Below are 20,359 nucleotides of genomic sequence, written 5' to 3' on the forward strand. Positions count from 1 at the left end.
CCACTGCACTGGTAAGGATTGCATCCAACATGGAGCTCTACTACTACTATACTGGATCAGGCCTGAATATTCAGAGCTTGCACCCCAACTCCATGGTCAGCACATCAGTGCTTATTTCTATGATGTGGCATGTAAGCACCATGTAAGGGTACTGGCACAGTGCAAAGGGCGCCCACAATACATCAAAGTCCCCTTCGTGCTACCAGAAGGCACACACCATCAGCCTTGGAGAGTTGAATGCCACTGTGCCCCTATAGGTAAAGGGTAAAGGGACCCCTGACCATTATGTCCAGTCGTGGCTGACTTTGGGGTTGTGGAGCTCATCTTGCTTTATTGGCCAAGGGAGCCGGCATACAGCTTCCGGGTCATGTGGCCAGCATGACTAAGCCGCTTTTGGCGAACCAGAGCAGCACACGGAAACGCTGTTTACCTTCCCACCGGAGCGGTACCTATTTATCTACTTGCACTTGACGTGCTTTTGAACTGCTAGGCTAGCAGGAGCAGGGACTGAGCAAGGGGAGCTCACCCCGTCACGGGGATTCAAACCGCCAACCTTCTGATCGGCAAGTCCTAGGCTCTGTGGTTTAACCCACAGCGCCACCCGCGTTTTAAATAGCATTCGAAACAGTGTGCCATGACACCATTCTCTGTTGCTGCCAGCTTGAGCAATAAGAAGTGGGATACTGTTCTGGGGATTGTTGCCTCCCATAGAGAGTAAAGGGAGTCTGTTTCTGCATCATCAGCAGTCATGGTCATTCCAGCCAGGCCCTCCAATTTCAGTGTCACAGGAACACAGGAAGCTGCCTTATGTTGCACAGGAAGTCACACCATTTGTCCCTGTAGCCCAGTATTGCTGTCACGGACTGCAGTGGCTCCTCAGGGTTTCACACAGAGGCATTTTCCCAGCTTTACCTGGAAATGCCAAGGGCTGAACCTGGGGTGTTTTGCATGTAAAGCATGGGCTCTGCCACTGAGCTACTGCCCTTAGTAATGGCTTAGAACTCCAGGTCAGTCTGTATACACACAAAGTTCATTCTCCTGATGTGAACAAAGGATTAACATTCTACAGGCAACATCCCGTCTGGAAGAGTGGAATATTCAAGTGGCAGCTTGCTGAAAGCACACCATACTCTCATCTAGCCAGGCAACACTCCTAAATACAGCAGAGAGGGATAGGGAGAGGCGTGGGAACAAAGTCAATAGGATGGCGAGAAAAAAGGAAAGAAAGAATCCAAAAAGGTATTACTGTTATCATTGCTACATGGGCTCAAGGTGGGTGATATAAAAGTAAACACACAGTTCAATATAAAGCCATACCTGTACTATTAAAAGACCATAACACCCATCAAATGGTTCATAAAAAATCAATTCAATGTCAACGAGCCGGGTAAGCGAAAACGATTTGCAGCATTTCCTAAGATGTCAGTATACTTGGGCTCTAGTAGAGAACCTTCAGCAAAGAACTGCACAGTATTGAAGCCACTACAGAGAAACCTTTGCCACATATTTTCCCCACATCAAGATGGAAGCTAAAGGAAAACAGGGTCCCAGCATGCTGCGGAGATCAGGAAGGTTTAGAGTGAGGTCTGAGGTCTGCCTCAATCCTGTTTATGATCAGGGGATGAACTGAATTGCTGTGATCATACTAGATTGGCTCCATATGGATGTGTTAAAGACATTATGTAAAGACAGCAGCAGGTGCTGCAGGAGGCTACCTGCATCAGTCACCATGGTTGAATTGTGGCTATGACCCACAGCTCAAGCCAAAGAGTAGTCACAGAAGCTGCCTGTGGATCTTGTTCCACTGTTTTTCAAGGTCGCTGCTCTGCCCCAGTGCCCACAAGCATCCCCATGAAGTTGTCCAGCAACTTCAGTTAAATGACTGCTGCCTCCTAGCAACCCCAAGACCAAACTGCCTAAAAAAGCCTTCTGGCTAGGTTGGAAGTTTGGACTGGGAAGAGCTTCAACCCACTGGCAATATTACAGCAGAGCAAGAGCCAGTTTAGCACTTCCTCAGTCCCTATTTCTTGTCGTCATGACAACCAGAGGTTCCTTCCAAGGAGTAATAGACAAAGACAGAGTGATAAGCAGACTCAGCAATGAATTGCACTAGCTAAAGAGAAGAAGAAGTCAACCTATTGTTTCCAGGCCACTTTATAATAACTATTCTGGTGAACAGAGAGCTTTCAAAGACAAAAGGCAATGCAACAGACTTGACCACACGATAAGCTGGTCAACATATTATGAGTTTGGCAACTCAAAACATGCCCTGTTAGTCTAGTCTTCATAAACACTAAGCTAGAGACAGGTGTCAGACTTAGGTGTGACTTCCTTCTTGGCCAAGAACAATAGGAGGAGGCAGCAGGCCCTTTCTCCCAAAAAATGATTGGACAGAATACTACCTGACATTTTGCTTTGTATCCCTTATTTCAATAGGCTAAAGAAACAGGAAACTGGGGATATGGGGCAGATAATGGTAGGTGGGTAGCATAGCTAGTATCATTATTTTTGAACTCCCTCCCCCCGCCTCCCTGGGACAAATATAAATGAGAAGGAAACACAAGCTGCCCCATTCAGGTTGCAGTGGGGCCCTTAGTACTTCATGCTACGCGTTCACAGCCTGAAGACACAACCCTTCTGCTTTCCTCAGCTCAGCAGATAAGCCCCCAAGAGCATTCCCATCTCCTCCACATCTTAAGACAGCGCAGCCAGCTTTTGGCTTCAGATGGCCTCAGCTCACTACTGAGACCAGGGGTCAGCAACCTTTTTCAGCCGTGGACCGGTCCACCGTCCCTCAGACCATGTGGTGGGTTGGACTATATTGGGGGGGGGGGGAGGAATGAACGAATTCCTATGCCCCACAAATAACCCAGAGATGCATTTTAAATAAAAGCACACATTCTGCTGATGTAAAAACACCAGGCAGGCCCCACAAATAACCCAGAGATGCATTTTAAATAAAAGGACACATTCTACTCATGTAAAAACATGCTGATTCCCAGACTGTCTGTGGGCCAGATTGAGAAGTGGATTGGGCTGCATCCGGCCCACGGCCCTTAGGTTGCCTACCCCTGACTGAGACTATATCTGCCCATAGCTAACCAGCAGAGCCTACTGGGAGCTGTCCATAGTTCTGACTCTGCCTTTGGTTTACCTTTGCCTAACTCAACCTGCCCAGAAAAAACTCTGTTGGACAGCTTCCAGTTTGCCTGTGAGCCCTAAGCCCAGCAGGATAGCTAGAAACGGTGAAAAACCTAGCCATTCAGGGTAGGTGAACATGCTAGGGAACAGAGACACATTCATATACCCTGGACTCAGCTATTTAAAGCTTTAGCAGTCAAACACAACAGATGGGTTGCATGCTACAATATCCTTTTAAATACAGCGCAACCAGAATTGTATATCATATCAGAACATATCATAGGTTTATAGAAAGGCATTAGGACCCTTGCCAGTTTGATATATGTTGGGGGTCAGGGAGTGAAGTGCCCTCCCTCTCTCACAGTCCCAATTTTCCCCACAGCTCAATACTTATTTCACTTCATCTCTTTTATGGGATGGAAACAGGATATTAGAAATGCTTGTCACTTATCTGACTTATTTCTTATGCAGGCTTAAAAAAAAAAAAGTTTCATGAGTGTTATTAATCAAACTGAAGGAGGCCTGAAAACAAAACACACATTAGTAACAGATTCCCCTGAGGACAACACAGCCAATAGTTGACTACAGCTGTGGCACAATACACTATCCACAAGAGAAGTGAAATAAGCTTTCCAACAATTGGTAGGCATAACAAGTGGAAAGGCCCAGACATCTATTGACCAAAACCTTCATCAAATGTCAGTAGAAGGATCCAGCTTTTTCTCAGGCAGTTGGAAAAAGACATCAGAGAGAAGCAATTTCTTTGCTAAAAACCCAAGTTCTTCACACTGCTAGGGGTAGCCATATTTTCCCTTGCAACAAAAATGACTTGTGACACCTTAAAGGAGCAACATATTATGACATAAGATTTCATGGAGCAGAGTCCACTTCATCAAATGCATGAACTGTCATGCTGAGTTGTAGGCAAAATGTGTCCCTTTTTAATGTTTAGAAAATTAATTAAAAGTCCTTCCCAACAACTCCCAAACTACAGATTTAGTCTTGCCATAACATCCCAATGACCATCAATATAGATTTTCCCAGGACAGTAAATATAACCTTATCCTCCATACAAATGCATCTTCTACTCAGAGTCAAAGCCTCTGAAAAACACGGATAAACTTTTTTTATTTCAGCCATTAGCAAGTTGATATCCGAGCTATATTGCCTACCTTCTTATCACACCCATAAACCACAACAGCTCTAAACTCACAAATTCATTTACCACTAGACTTCTGCACAATCAATGTATAACAATATAAAAACCACAACTATGGTTACAACCAAGACTGATTCTATTGTTTGGTATTTGTTAGGATGGATGTGTATGCAGTTTTAATGAGTGGACTACTAAAATCCATTAGTTTGTCCAGCTAAGTTGTTTATAAAGGAGGTTTGAAGTGAATTGCCTTGTCATCCTCCTGTGAAGTTTCATATATCAATTCCTAAGTATAAATTTGTTTTTTATGCATAAGATACTACTGTTAACATTTTATTATTATTATTATTTAGCCCATTGATGTTATATTTAGAGCATTTGTATCCCACTCTTCAACCAAAAAGGCTTCCAGAGTGGCTTCTATATGATGAACTAGAACAAGAAAGTCTTTGCCCAGAGACCTATAATCTAAGGCAATACATGAAAAAGGAAAGGGACAGGGAGGAAAGAGGGGAAAAACCACACCCAGTTCTTAAGAGTTAAATACCAGCACTTCTAATGGCCACTTAGAAAGAAAGCAACATGCATAACAGCCTTGCTAAAAGATGAGAAGGTACAAGGGATAGTACACTGGTACCTCAGGTTACAGACCCTTCAGGTTACAGACTACACTAACCCAGAAATAGTACCTTGGGTTAAGAACTTTGCTTCAGGATGAGAACAGAAATCGTGCTCTGGTGGCGCAGCGGCAGCAGGAGGCCCCATTAGCTAAAGTGGTGCTTCAGGTTAAGAACAGTTTCAGGTTAAGAACGGACCTCTGGAATGAATTAAGTACTTAACCCAAGGTACCACTGTATATGGGAGGAGAGACTCCTTCAGATAACCAAAACCAAGATCAACAACTGCACCTTGAATTGAGCTCAGAAACAAATTGTTAACTAGTTCAGTTGCTTTGGGATAGGTGTTACATGAGCCAGGCGCTACAATCAGTCCCAGATAGGATTCTGCCTGCTGCATTCTGGGCTAACAGTAGTTTCCAAACAGTCTTGGAAGGTTGCCCTACATTTCATACAATGTAGGAATCCAAATAAACATTAAGCATGGTGTGTGTAACATTGGGGAGATCTCAGTTTCTGAAGAAAGGGTCCTCTGGCATTTAAAATGGACCTGGATAAAGGCACCCCTTGTGCATCCTGAAATTCAAGCAGCAACCACAGATCAATGGGCATCATAGGCTGCAAACTACATTCTTTAAGCTTTGAAGAATCTAGTTTGCAGCCTGGAATGCCTATTGATCCATGGTTGAATATCAGGTTTCATCAGTGGCAAAGTGTGCCTTTTTCAGCTTAAAGTTTAAGTGGGGGGGGGGTCTCATCTTGTCAAGATCAGGCTGAACATCAATTCCCAGAAGAAAATTTATTGTAGTCCCAGCATTTTTAAGGTACAATACAGTGCTCTAATCAAAGGGTTGAGTTCAATAGGGCAAGAATCCCCATTTTTTTCCACCTAAGGAAATCTGCCAACAGACTGTTGTTGTTTTATACTACAGCATCCTCAATGTGTGTGTTACTTCACAAAGTACAAGCAGATAACGTCTTGCCACAAGAAACTTGCAATCTCAAATTTACTGCAAGGAAGGAGAGAAAACTTGTGACAGATCAAGAATATACATTCACTTTTATTACACGTACATAAGACTAGGTTACAGTAGAATATGGGGACTTGGGTGGCTGTGCCAAAACTGCCATGAAAATGATGGGTTTGAAAAAACAACAACAGGTTTCATCATCACAGAGGTATCCTGGAAATGTCTCTGCTTGACGTCTACTGTCCAATACCCCACCGCTCTCATCAACATTAATCTGGATTGTTTCAAAGACTGATGTCTGGAGATAGAGATAGAGATAGAGATAGAGATAGAGATAGAGATAGAGATAGAGATAGAGATAGAGATAGAGATAGAGATAGAGAGATATATAATTAAGACAATTTCCCCATCAGCACATGACCTTTAGTGAAATGTATCATTTTTCACACAATCATAGTTTTAAAGAAAAACACAGTTTAGTGTTTCAGGGGTTTTTCTCATGTCCACCTCAGAAAACCCTGAACTCCAATCCCACATTCTCAAAATGCAAATTGAGGAGCAACTATTACACAGGACATCTGTGATCAGGTCAGGTCTCTGTTTCATTAAAACATAGCATTCACTTAAAGTTCTTTATGGCATTCTGTGCAGGTACACACACCAGTCTGCCCTGGGGAAGCTGTCAGGAGAACACAGCCAGGGCCCTCCCCCTGACTTCCTGTCCTGGTACTTTCTAGGTCTTGTGCCCTTCCACTAAGTTCTGTTACTCACAATGCAGTCTCCCAACTTAAAAAAATAAAATAAAATCCTGAAATACAGCTGAGGGGAGATGATGCTAATTTGTTCAGCACAATAGCAGAGTGTGTGTACTTAAACCCTTTCCCTTGGGCAATCTTTCCAGTCACACAATTGCATGCACACACACATGGGCACATGGGCCAGGGGAGGGGAGGTTCATATATATGTAATTGTCCTCTGTTGGGCAAACAGCAGGTTGTGTTTCCACACACTATTTTATTTATTTATGTAAGTTATATACTGCTTACAATAAAAAAGAATTTCTAAACAGTTTTAAATAGCTTGCATAAAAAAATAGGAGGAAATCAGTATCAAATCTATATAAACAAACATTCAAATAAGATTTTTTTTTAGAGCTAACTAGAAACAGTAAAACTATATTACCATACAAATAAAACTGAGCAGTACACAAAAGCGGGTAGGGGAGAGGAAGACTTTAATTTAACAGAAATTCAGTTGTGCATTGTTTGGCCCAAAGTAGTTAAGGATGCCAAGAAGAATGCCTCTGCTTATTCCAGTTAACTGGAGAGCGAATTGGTCTCCAACATTCTAGAACATTAGCATGATCGGCTTGGAGGCTGATTAATCAGCTGGGATTTAAATTGCAGTTCTGAATATCAAATCGTTCTCCAGGAAGATGGGGGGAAATTGCTACTGCAATTAGGCTTGCCATCTGGCCATCTCCATCCATTTGGATGGGACATGGTAATTCACATGTTTTGGAGCGTCAAAACCAACATAAAGGGGAAACGGGGGTGAATTGATGCTCTCTGAAAACCATGTTTATTCTTATGCAGGTTTGAGGGTTCTCTTTCCATTAGCTAGGTCCTAGAGTATCAAAGCAATCCAAACAATCTATGGCTTAACAGGAACAAGAAGTGGGCTCTTGGGAGTCGACTCCTATGCATTCCTGCAGTGTATAACAGGCTGTCGCTGGCAGAGAAATGCACACAACGATCTTGGGATGTGGATAAGTTTTTTTCTACATAATATGAGTAGACTAAAATTTCATCAGAAAACCCAGTGCCAGCACCACTGTCACCCTTGTAGTGCAGGAAAAGCACACAGAGCCCAAAGAGGAAGCAGAAAGAACATCCTCCTTTAGCTCTATGTACTTTTCCTGGGAGAAAAAGATAATCACCCTCACCACCTCATTATGGAAGGGGACAGGGAGTGTGTGGGGGGGGGGAATCTTCGAGGCTTTGTGGGTGTTAGGACAAGTTATTGAGGGCACCACATTGATGACCCCTGCTGTAATTTGTCTATGTTCACATCAGCTCAGAAATCGTGCCGCAGCTCTTGGCTCAGAAGGATTCACAACGACAGAAAGCAAGGATCTTTCTCTAGAAAACTGCCCAAGGCCAGCCTGAATGTCTGCTAAGTTCCAAGATAAGAGCAAGCAGCCCATTTCTTTGGCATTTCTGCTGGGTAAGTCAGAAGCCACACTGATGCCAGACCATGCATTTTTCCATCTCCCAGTGCAACGCATTAAGTTAAAATAACTTTTGTCCTAAACAAACAAATCAGCTTTCTCAGAGACTTTATTTGGAAACAGTTTACACCTGAAATTGCCTTGTTTGATTAGAGATCATGAAGATTTTCACCTACCACCTTCTGTTTGAACAATAAGACAGACATTCCTATAAACAACATCCTTGCCTGTTCATTCTCCTAGAGACTAAGATTAGATGCCAATTTAGATAAGAACATCAGAAGACTGACACTGTAATTTTGGCCTGCTGAGATATTTTACTACTTCTAAGGGATTACCTACTCTGCACTTCTCAATTCGGTTTTTAAAAGATAACTTAACGCCTTTGCCCTTTTTAAGTTCCTTGGCCTGTGTGCCATCTTGCACTTACTTGTCTGTTTCACAAGGGAATAAGTTATCAGTCTCAGAAAGCCAGGCCCTAACAAGCTCATTCACAAAGGTGACCTCCACCAACAGAAAAAAAGTCAAAAAATGTAGCTGTGGGGGAAAACGTTGCTTCCTTCAGCCGACATATTTCAGAAGGAAAGCTTGTGTGATGCTAACTTCCAGTACTGTGCATATACAAAGGCCAATATATCCATTTCTTGCACTAGTACTGAATAACTGGTTATTTAATACCCACAGTCCAATTATTGTCTCCCATTTTCAGGAATGACTTCCCCCCTTTTTTTTCTATCAGTATGGTGCTTTCCTTACTTAACCTTTAGCAAATATTTTAAGGACGACTTTAAAACCAATGTACAGTGGTACCTCAGGTTACAGACGCTTCAGGTTACAGACTCCGCTAACCCAGAAATAGTACCTCGGGTTAAGAACTTTGCTTCAGGTTGAGAACAGAAATTGCGCAGTGGTGCGGCGGCAGCAGGAGGCCTCATTAGCTAAAGTGGTACTTCAGGTTAAGAACAGACCTCCAGAACAAATTAAGTTCTTAACCTGAGCTTCCACTGTATAGTTTGCACGAAGAACTGCCATTCTTGAGGTTTCATGGCTCTCCCCTACATTTGTTAAGGGGGCTGGGTTGCATCTTGATTCTTGCCCATCATCTTCTGTTACACACTGAACTTGGGGAAGCTCATTTTCTGCTATTAAGTTTATCAATCTGTTATAGGGCATTCTTAAGCTACTTTCTAATATGTATTTCTCCAAAGGAACCAAAGCTCTTCCTTACTTTTAAATCATGTGATCAGACACAGGATGTGGCTATAGAGTATCACAGAATTGTGGAGTTGGAAGGGACCACAAAATTCATCTTGTCCAACTTCCTGCAATCAGTGCTCTTTTTTATTATTTAGGAAAAAAGGTGCTGGTACGCACTATGAAGCTGTGAGTAAGTGCCACTCTTTTAACATTTGGGATGGGGGAGGAGGAAGGTGCCAGTACTGCACACCCTTGAGAACCCCCAGAAAAAGCACTACCTGCAATTCAGGAATCTTTTGCCCAACATTGGGCTCAAACCCACAACCCTAAGATTAAGACTCTCATGCTCTACCAAGTGAGCTACATCAAGAAAAATCAAGCCATAAAAGGCCAGAGCAGCAATTTATTTCTATCCCTGCCCTCTATAAAAACTGTCAATCCAGAGGGTAAATGTTGCTGATTATTTGGAGAGCTGCAGCTATTTTTATTATTATTTCTGGACTTATGTTCAGGCCACTGCACATTTGTGGAATACAGCAGTCTTAAATTTCCATCTCTCTTCCCCCCAAAAAAGCACTACAGGTTACCAGTGGGCAGCAAAGCACACAGGCATTGATCAAAACACCACAGAAAGGAATCCTATCACAATCACACAATGAAGGATGCATGACCAAAGTTTTTGAATTTTGCCCCCAGGTACTATAAAAGCTCTGGATTGTATCCAGTTGTGTCAGTAGGCTCATGGAAAGCTCTTTGATCCAGCAAAGGTTTCCATGAGCAGAAAGGGGAGGGAGAAGAAGCTATTTTTTTGCTGAGTCTCTCTTCTCTCTGCAGCCCCAAAATCTGCTTTACAGAACAGCAGGCTGCAATGATATGGAAAGTGGCACAGCGGGGCTGTGGGAGAAAAGAGAAATTGGCAAATATCACTTCCCTTCCCCTTCCATTCACAGAAATATCTGCTGAAGCAAAGAGCCTTGCACAAGCAGAGGGACACAAATGGATGCAACCTCGTATCTGGTTGCATGTGACAACGTTTTAATAATTAAAAGTGCCCAATTAACATCTGGACTGCAGGTATACAATTTGACTTAAATGACCAGTTTGGCTCACAAACTCCATCTGAGCAAAGTCATGTACAGTCTCGGCAGGAATCCAGCTTCCACATAGAAATCAGAACAGCTGATGTCAACTCATGATGGCAGTCATGACATTGGGGACAAGAGCAAGCCTTTCCCAGAAAAACACACACACTGGGAACCAAAGTCAGAGCACAGCAGATAACAATGCTTGGGCCAGGGGGTCAGAGCTGCTACAAGCATATAGTCATTCCTTCAGGCAGCCAGTTTTGTGAAATTGGTAGAGCTGCCCTCCTTTCTTGACCATGTCAGTGGCCTTGGGGGTCAGATGAAAGAGCAAACACTTCCCCTGACCAGGTGCAGGAATGGAGAAGCTAATTATGTCCACATCTGAAGGACAGCACTGCTGCTACCACACAGTTCTTCCCACAAGCATCTGGTGGGTTTCAATCAAGAACGGTTAGGGATGTGTTCCAAGCGTACAAAATTTAAAAAAATATGTGTCCCTATTTTTATCTATTAAACTATAGAAGAGATTTTATTATTGATTGACAGGCAACACATGAAATATCATAGCAAACACTGTATGGCATGATTAATCACAATCTGACTTTATTTTCCAATCTCATGCCAAGACGATAAAATAGAAAACCGTTACTCACCTTCGCCAGACCTTTTAGCAATGTCCTCCCACGTCACACTCCAGATAAGCATTTCTGAAATGGCACATGGAATGCAATTTCGCAGGAAAGTGCAGAAAACTGACCACCGTCCTAAAGCAAGGTTGTTGACTTATGTTGCCTTTTTTTAAAATGACTGGCCTTGCTTCCATGCTTTCAGCAGCAGCCTCTGACACACAGAAATTAAGCTGTTACATTTCCCCCACCCCACCCCATTACTTTATTGCCGTGCCAGAAAAGGCAGCACCAGGGCCAGTGAAACCTATTAGCAATTCTGCCCCCTGAGTTTTCCTACGTGCCCTTTCTACCTCCCAGGGCAGCAGTTCTGACAAGTTACTTGCCCAGGAACAATCATTCCTCACCTGAGCAAGTGGTTTGACTGCAAAATTGAGAGAGTAGCCGGACTTTCACATTACTTTATTTTGCCATCTCATTTTGCATCCTATAAGCACTGAATTTGGTGGGAAGGCAATTAGGGTATTTTAAATACCTCGTACCAGAAAACATAGATTATTTCCCCTGATCTCAAATCTTTTGTCCCTTTTCTTTTTTTTAATCCACCTTTGCTTCAGGGCTCCATGCCTCATATTTCTTATCCTCGCAACTCATGCCTCGAGTCAGATGAGATACAATAAATCTTAAGAGTTTGATGAAATTTTAGATCATATCTTCATGTAATAGATTTTCCATGTAAGCAAGGATTTTCAGCAGATCTTTCAAGTGAAAATCCTTAAGCCAGGCAGTTTTAAAATGTTATTAAAATGAGAAATGTACCTCTGCAAGAGCTGAATGCAAGGGAAATAAAATTCATTTTTGTAGTGCATATAGATCTATCAGTTTTTTAAGAACTGCAGTAGAAACAACAGTTCCAAATACTAAACAGTAACCGTGGCTGATAACATGTTTGTTGAATGAGACAAAACCTTTCTTCCTAGAATCCCTGATTGACATATGAGATAATGAACGACTGATTAAAATGATAGTGGTTATTTTACACTTTTTATCTTGTGCATTATAGTAGCAACTCTCACAAGCTACCTGGCTAATTGGCACAACCTGCAGTCCTATAGATGCGTACTGAGAAACAATTTCCATCTTCACTGAGGCAGCTCTACATTAGGGGATGGGTGCAGATCAGCAGTACCGCATCTGCTTTAAATGCAGAAGGTCCCAGGAGAATCTGAGGATTAGGTATAACTGGGAATGTCCCCAGTCTGAAATCCCGGAGAGACACTTCTAGTCAGAGTATTAGGCTACATACCAGATATGCAAAAGCCAGAGTTTTATACGCACTCACCTCCATCCAGGGAAGCAAGAGGCACCATTGCAGTTCAAAGATACGTTACAGCAAAGCAAAAGCACTCAAGGAGAAAGGAAATCAGGGTGAACAAGACAAATGGCCTAGACAGAATCCCCAAGAGCCAGACAGAGGGGTCTGAAGGAGCACATTTGCCCCCACCCCAGTCGAAACAAAGATACTTTCTGCTTTCAAAGCAATGATTCTTCTCATAATTGTCTACCTTCTCCCACCCACTTTAGACACAGCAGTAAAAACAAAAAAAGACATTTTAAAACAGGAGCAAAAACAACAAAGTGCATACCAGATTACAATCAATAGTCTGAAGAACATTGCAAAGCACCTCGAGTCTTGTTTTCATAATACTATTATGAGTTTGGGATGCTAAACTGGGTGCCAGATCCTTCTAATCCCTGGATACAGCAAGTGTTAGAATTTAATTATTGGAACAGCCAAGCTAGCCTCTTGGTGAGGTGATCACCTGGGTGATGAGCCATTAAGGGGGATTAAGGGGCTCAGTATGAGACAGCAAATGGGTGGGGGCCCCTCCCTCAACAGAAAAAGCCAGAGTCTGGAGTAGAGTTTTTTGCAGTGATGTAACCTAGAAGTAAAGCAGCAAACTGGAGAGAGAGTCATAGCAGCCCTTGAGAGCAGTGTTTAATTTCTGCTTGAATCCAAGGCAGCGGCTATGGGGAAAACCATACACCTTTGGGGTGTTGATGCTGTGAACCCCTCTATCGTAGGCTCAGGTTGTATATATGTGTAAATATATCATAAAGACACCACAGTCTCCACTGTGCCTCTTTCCTAAAAAGGAAACATGATCCCTGAGTAAGCATCTGGAACCCCTGGAATCTCACACCACTTGGAGACTGGTGTGGTGTGCAAGAACATCAACAATTTTAAGTGCCCACAGCCAAAACACAGCAAAGATAGCATTTGCATTGCTTTGAACAGAAAGAAAAGTGTGATGTGTTGGCTTTCTTAAATCAATTCCTCAGACCACTACCCAGGTAAAATTGCCAACAAGAAAGGAAGAAAAACAAATGGGAGCAAAAGTAACTCTTTTTCCTTTCACAGGTTCATCTTCTATTCAACAGATATTTCAGCAAAAGATCACCTGCAAATTTACAGCTGCCCCCACAAAATTGATAAATCCCCCTTTTAACCCATAACCTTTACACCACAATCCAAATCATAAGCTACTGCTGCACAAGACTCAGCTACTGAAGTTAGAATCTGGAAGCGTCTTATGGAGTAGGACTTCCCAGATCAACCATATTGAGTTAATGTTTAAGCAGGTAAAAAGGCATCCTAACCAACCAGATCACCTCCAGGTACTATGTCAGTATCTGGCCTTGCCTAGCATATTTACTCAAAATGAGGATAGTCTTCCAAAAAAGATCTACTAACCACACTCACAGATAATCTCCTGTTCTGGAAACTGTGTGTTCCATCATGCCTGAGTGAATACACCCAGAGAGAGTCACACACAGGCAACTCAAGCATACAGGCAAGCTTGAAACCTGTCTCAGCGCAGAGCATTCAGAGAACATCCAGTCAAGTTGTTCTTCAAGTTCAATGGGCAACCACTGTTCTAAGTTCTAGGCTGGTAAGTCACATTTGTGGGAAGGGTTCTGGCCTCTCCCCTTTATGATAATTTCTGCCAAGTCTCAATTCACAGCCTGTGGAGTTTTCTGTCTGGCAAGGAAGTTGGGCAACTCCAACAGCCATTTCCAAGACAGTTTTAAATGTTGTATTTTAAGTTGTTGTAACCCTCCCTGGAACTTAGAGTGAAGGGCAGGAAATAAATAAAACAATAAATAAATAAATAAAATAATAGCAAATCATAATAAATGATGCAGTAGCCTCACTTTCCAACGTGCAAAAAAGAGGTAACAACATTTTCCCTGTCACTGGCTGCTCAGAGTCACCTGCCAATCACCTGGGTCAAGAGCCCTTAAAAGTGGAATGTTGCCATCATTGTTTTGTCCCTCACTATCCCTTATTATTCATCTGACTGTCCAGGATGCTACTCATGAGGAGACCCAAAGCCTATTTATAAGTAGTTGCCTAAGGATAGATAAACATTTCAAGCCTGTTGCCTTTCATGCACCATTCTGCCTTTCATATTGACTCTCTTAAACCTTATTCTTAATAAAACTCTCTTAAAACTGGCTGCTAGGATTTGATGTGTGTTCTTCCCACTCTGTCTAGATCCTTTTGCTACACGTTCATGTCTAGCGAGAACTGGAGGAAACCAGAGTACCCTGCTCCTTGGGCTGAATCCTTCCTCATCTCTCTAACCAACATTAATTATTTAATTACTTATAGCCTTGAGAGTTGCCCTCAGAGGAAAAAGAAGGACTGGTGGCAGCATTCTTCACTTTTAGACAGGGGAGGTACTTCTGTTCCAAGAAAGCTCTCAGGCTCCCTGAAGTTCAGAGAACACCCTCAATATCTTCATTGGGGGCTGACCGGGCTTCCTACTCAAAGCATTAAAACTTAACACACACAAAAATAAAACCCATCTTATGCAACACTTTATGACTAAGAATATGACTAAGAATATTAGCATAATATAAACTCTAATTCAGCAAGAAATTTAAGCTCAGGTTTATTACAGGCTTGTGATCCTTTTCTTTCAGAATTGCTGGTCTCATGGGGACTGAAGGGAAGGAGCATTGGCAAGCCATAGGGCACTGCATATGTGAATGGCCTTGAGGAAGTACTTCACAAGTCAAGGCAGAGCACATACAAGAATCAAACAGAGCTTTAATTAATTGATTAATTAATTAACAAAACACCCTCCAATGCTTACAACTGTGAAGACAGCTTTGGAACTGTGTGAGAAACAACATCACTGCCAGGTAGTTAGAGTCTTTTGGTAGCATTATTGAAAGCTTTTAAACTGGACTCTCTTCTCAGGAAGGAAGGAAGGCCCATCCCACAAGGAGTCTGCTGTCGGTTGACTCACCAGCCATTGCCCACTCTCCGCTTAATCAACATCCATTGTTCACTCCCTATTCCCAGGGGACTAAACCGAATTTCAGCCACAACTCCTGACCTCATTGGCTTCTTACAGCCTCTGGGAAGAACTAGCCAGGCATTTAGAGCAACCCAGCATGGGGAGCCCAATCTATGAGCTACAGGGAGCCCCAGCTGGCAAAGTGTCAAGACAAATTTGGCAGCAGGACAAGGAGAACCATTCTGCCCTTGAAGTAACTTAAACTACAAAAACAATTATGCAGGTAGAATGCCAGCAGGAGTGTGGGGACCTCTGAGTGACCACATTTGGCATGGAGAAAGTGGAGAAAGTTCTTCTCCCTCTCTCAGAACACTAGAACTTGTGGAAATCCAATGCAGCCAAATGCTGGAAGATTCAAGACACACAAAAGAAAAAACTTCTTCATGCAGCACATAGTTAAGCTATGGAGCAAAGCCCCCACAGGAAGCAGTGATGGCCACCAACCTAGATGGCTTTAAAAGAGGATGAGACAAGGCTGTCAATGGCTACTACTAGCCATGATGGCCATGTTCTACCTCCACTCTCCGAGGCCTCTGAATACCAGTTGCCGGAAACTGCAGAAGGGGAGAGTACTGTCACGCTCATGTCCTGCTTGCAGGCTTCCCACAAGATGTTGGGCTGGATGGGCCACTGGTCTGGTCCAACAGGCTCTCCTTATGCTTTTATGTCGGAGTAGGTGAAGGAAGCTGAAGGAGACAGAGCAGGACTTCCAGTGACAATAAGCAGGGCTTCCTTGTTCCTTTCTAGGTTTACACAATTGAAAACATCTGCAAGTTTTTCTTAACTCATGTCATTTTAACAGGTAACCAGACTTTGCTGTTAAGCCACATTTTCAAGTCCCCAAGTGCTCAGTTTTTGTCACTGCTACTTATCAACATTCTCATTACTCAGAGTCCAGTGTATGCAAGGCCCTTGTTTAAATCCTTGGTGGACTGGAAATGCAGAAACATTTCTGTAGAACTTATCTGATCTTGCTCTTTGTCACACCCTGAAGACACCAATGCCATCCATTCTGAGTGCTAGCATTATTTTGAACAGCAGCAGCACCTATACTCTCATGGTAACAGCACACAGTTTTCATCTTGTAAGTGACAAAATTCCATGGTCAGTTGCACATAATGCATTCAAAAGCTGTTTTTCAGAGGAGCCTGTCCAAGAAGATCACAGCTATAAAGCTAGCTAGCATTATAGCTTTGGTACTACCAATCTCATGCCTTCTGCTGCTAATAAAACCACGACCTTCCATAGAAGAACATGGCTACCTGCATTCCTGTTTATGTTTGGCAGAAGAGAGAGCACAATGAGTGCCCACAGTCAGGCAGATGAGCCGGAGGAAGGAAATCCAATGAAACCAGTGGTGAAAGCAGAGTAAAGGAAAACAAAAATGTGACTAAGGAAAAGCATTATTTGACTGCAGAATTGTTTTCCTCAAGATATCAACACCTCCTCCTTCTGCTGAGCCTCTGCACTTTTTTGGGGAGAAGGCAGACCAAGCAAGCAATTTCTTCCAAAACAGCTTTGTGATCAAATGCTGATAAGACATGCTCCTCTCAGGCAGAAATTGCACTTTGCATCCAGCTGGTGTGCCAGTTTCCATCATCGGTGATATATAGAGAAAATTATGCGGTCAGCACCAGGTTCACGCAAATAAACAAAAGAGGCAGACCACACAGTTGACTCTACAAATGATATCCGAGATGTGAGCAAGCCTCTAATAGTAACTTACATAAACCAAATTATATCCTTTGATGAAGAACTCCTCTGGCTCAAACTAACACACCAGAATAAATCACAGACACAGACACATGTATGCACGACTTCTTCTATTTTGGTACCTCTGTGGTTTGCCACTTTTGTGAGCTGATGTCTTTCCCTGCTCCCCACCCACCTAGAACAGTGCCCTATTCAACTACTTTTGTTTCTTTAGCCCTATTTGGTCAAAGAGTATCCTTCAGCGGGCGAGAGAACCAAAGACTACCATTTATTATAAGAACAAGCAGCAACCAAGTGTTTTTAACTACTCAGCCAGCACTATGTATCTTCATGCTTCCCCTAGCAAGCACATATTCCCAGAGCCATACTACATCACCTCCACTGCAGCGTCAGTGTGACAGGCCATACACCTCTTTTGTCACCCTTAAGGGAAAAGCAGCATCTGTGCCAATTTGCCTCCTGAATGCTGAGAAGCTGCAACTATTCCTGGCTTCCTCACTTCCTTCCTCCTCAAGGAGCAAACGGGGCAGGGCCCGGTGTGCCAGCACATCAGTTGCTAACTGGCAGGTTATCAGCATTTATTGTGGTGGGGAGGGAGAGTTTCTAGTTTTTTTAAGATTATAGAGGAAACATGTAGGCAGTGCCTGGTGAAAAAGAGAAAAAGCCAGAGAACTGAGAAGGGATTCTTGTGACCAGGATGCATGCTATCAGTGCCATGCAGAGGCCCATTCCACACCCACACCCACACACCATTAAAAAAAAGAATTATGTAAAGTAAGCAGGTATAAGTAGATTTATAGAATTTACTCAAGGGCTGGATTTGGGATTCCAACTTCCCCTGAAGCTGTGATTCTCTTTGCTGCAGAGATTCAAAGGAAGTTCCCATAGGCAACAGGAGACCTGGCCAATGGAAGTCAACACTTGACATCTCTGTGAAGGTTTGTCTTTCTTTTTCAGGCTGCCCCAAGACAAGAACCCCTGTGCAAAACAAAAATGATGCCAGAAAAGCATGGCGGGATGAGGAATCCGTTTCCTTTTGACAACTCCCCTTACATCTCACAGGGCAACAGTACAAAGAAGACACCTGTCGTTCGGCAGGATAGGGAGAAAGAAACAACAAAGCCAGCCACCTTTGGCTTTGTAGAAAAGTGCAGCAAGCCCAAAGTGAGTCAGAGAAAGGGCTGTGCTCAGAATTCCTTTCCAGAAGCACAATACAGATTCAGATACTCAGAGCAAGCACACAAGAAAGAAAAATCCAGAGTTACTGAGTGACGGAGACCTAATTCTAGATGAGAGAAATCCGTCGTTATAACTGTGCTCTCTCCTCCATACACATTTGACCCAGGCCAATAATGACGTCTAAACCAGTGCCCTACAACTATCAGCCTCAACCAGCACAGCTGTGCTGGGCCTAAGTTTTTCTTATGGGTGTCTCCAAGCTTTTAATGGGCTCCTGGGCAGCTTGCCTCCTTGCCACAGGTCATATTAGAGAGACAAGACTTGCTGCTTCTGATCTTTTTGAGCCACACCAGAATGAGGAGCACATCTCAGACCCCCTGTACTGTTGCACGACACTCTAAAGGCAAGCAGTATTTAGTATTTTACATAAAACATCGATATCCTGCTCCTCAGCTGCAAAAGGCCCACAGAGCGGCTTATCAAATGTCAAATGATAAAACCAAACCCCTGCCTTTGGGCTTAGTCACCTAAAAAACACACCACGAAAGGAGCTGGGAGAGAGGTAATGAAAAGTGAACTCAGAGACCATTTCTTAGTTACAGATTTTTTTACAATGATCAACTGGAATGGAAAAAAATCAAAGAGGGAAGGAGCCAATTTCAGCAGAGCCAATGGAGAGGCATGGAAAGCTCACCTTACTCTCTCTCCTATAGCCTACTGGCGGCGGCTGTAAATGACAGGTGAGGCAGAAGCCTGAGGAAGCTGGGGAAGTTCTGCTGTGTGGGACCAGGATACCCAGAAGATAAAAAATGGCAGCACTGATCACCCATAGGCACCTTAACACATTGTGGCACCAGCAAGCTCCAACCCTGTACACCGCCTGAGAATGAATGCCAACACTAACAGCTACAAACATAGCATTTCCCTCACCAGTTCAAATGGATTAAGAGATGGAAATATAACAGCTGGGGGAAGGTGAAAGACATGAGAAATGTTGCTTTAAAAAGAAGATCTGTCACCTGTATTAAAAGATCCAGGTTGCACTTTTGCATCACTGATTGCAGGAGGCTGAATGTAAGCAAACAAGTGTTGAGGAGTAAAAGTCTTTGGCTGCAGATAGAGGGAAAACAAACACCCACAGCTGATTTAAGCTCAGCAAGTACAGAAAAGTCAGACAACCCAACTGGGAACCAAAGCATCCAACGCAAATGACCAAGGGGAGGGAAAAGAGAGAAGAAATGAAGAACAACCTGCCATGACAATTGTGGGGCCAAGAGAATCTTGAGTTAACAGATAAGATGCCCTGCAGCTCAGAAAGATCCCTACAGAGACATCAAAGCAGCAAACCTGGGGAGAATGTCTTCATCTCTTGTCTCCAGAAAAGCTAATGGCAAATTAAAATTTGATCACCATTAAGCAGCCATAACTGTATGAAATCACAAGACGTCTCAATCTGATATATAAACAGAAATAGATGAGGGTAGCTTGCACCACTACAGTCCCTTAACCCACCACTGCTGGCCACATGCCCAATGAGGTATATCTGTGCATATTTTTCACACATGTCTTGCAGCTAGGATCTCTGACATGTTACAACTACTACATGCGCGTATTCAATAATTCATATGTTAGATGCTATTGCACAACTTACGCTTTGTGGGAAGGGCCACAGCACATGCTCTGCATGCAGAAGGTCCCAGATTCCTTTGGCATCTCCAGGTAGGGCTGGGAGAAAACCTCTGCTTGAAACCCTGGAAAGTCACTGCCAGCCAGTGCAGACAATATTGAACTACATGGACCAATGGCCTGCTCTCTATGTTCCTAATTCCTAGGATGCAGTACCTGTGCAAAACCATAGAACATTTTCCAGGTGGCCATGTCACGTTATACGTAGCTTTGGACCCTTAATAGTAGCATTGCTAGTCTAGTCCACTTGGTAAATCGCTGCAGTAGAAGGGCTTGCTGTGTGGTTTCAGCTGCCATGTGTGGAACAATTTAGAGATACCTCCTCACAGGGTCCATGATCTCAAAACGATTGGGTAAAGAAAATCTCATCACCAGTCCTTGCTGC

General features: G+C 43.2%; 1 protein-coding gene and 1 long non-coding RNA gene across 6 annotated transcripts in view; one reads left to right on the forward strand and one right to left on the reverse strand.

Annotated features, from left to right (window-relative positions):
• TSPAN4 (tetraspanin 4) overlaps positions 1–20,359 on the reverse strand; it is a 525,920-nt gene that overhangs the window by 460,093 nt on the left and 45,468 nt on the right. The window contains exon 2 of one of the 5 annotated variants that reach the window (XM_081011603.1): positions 11,054–11,107. The exons of the other annotated variants lie outside the window; for them this stretch is intronic. The gene's annotated coding sequence lies outside the window, so the exon portion shown is untranslated. The remainder of the gene's footprint in view (positions 1–11,053; positions 11,108–20,359) is intronic. 5 annotated transcript variants of the gene reach the window in all.
• LOC308480330 lies at positions 1,111–8,336 on the forward strand. The gene is made up of 2 exons (XR_013988048.1): positions 1,111–1,239; positions 7,964–8,336. It is a non-coding gene; the product is annotated as an uncharacterized lncRNA (long non-coding RNA).

Source organism: Podarcis pityusensis (genome assembly GCF_964106645.2).
Source record: "Podarcis pityusensis genome assembly, chromosome: 1".
Lineage (NCBI taxonomy): Eukaryota > Metazoa > Chordata > Lepidosauria > Squamata > Lacertidae > Podarcis > Podarcis pityusensis.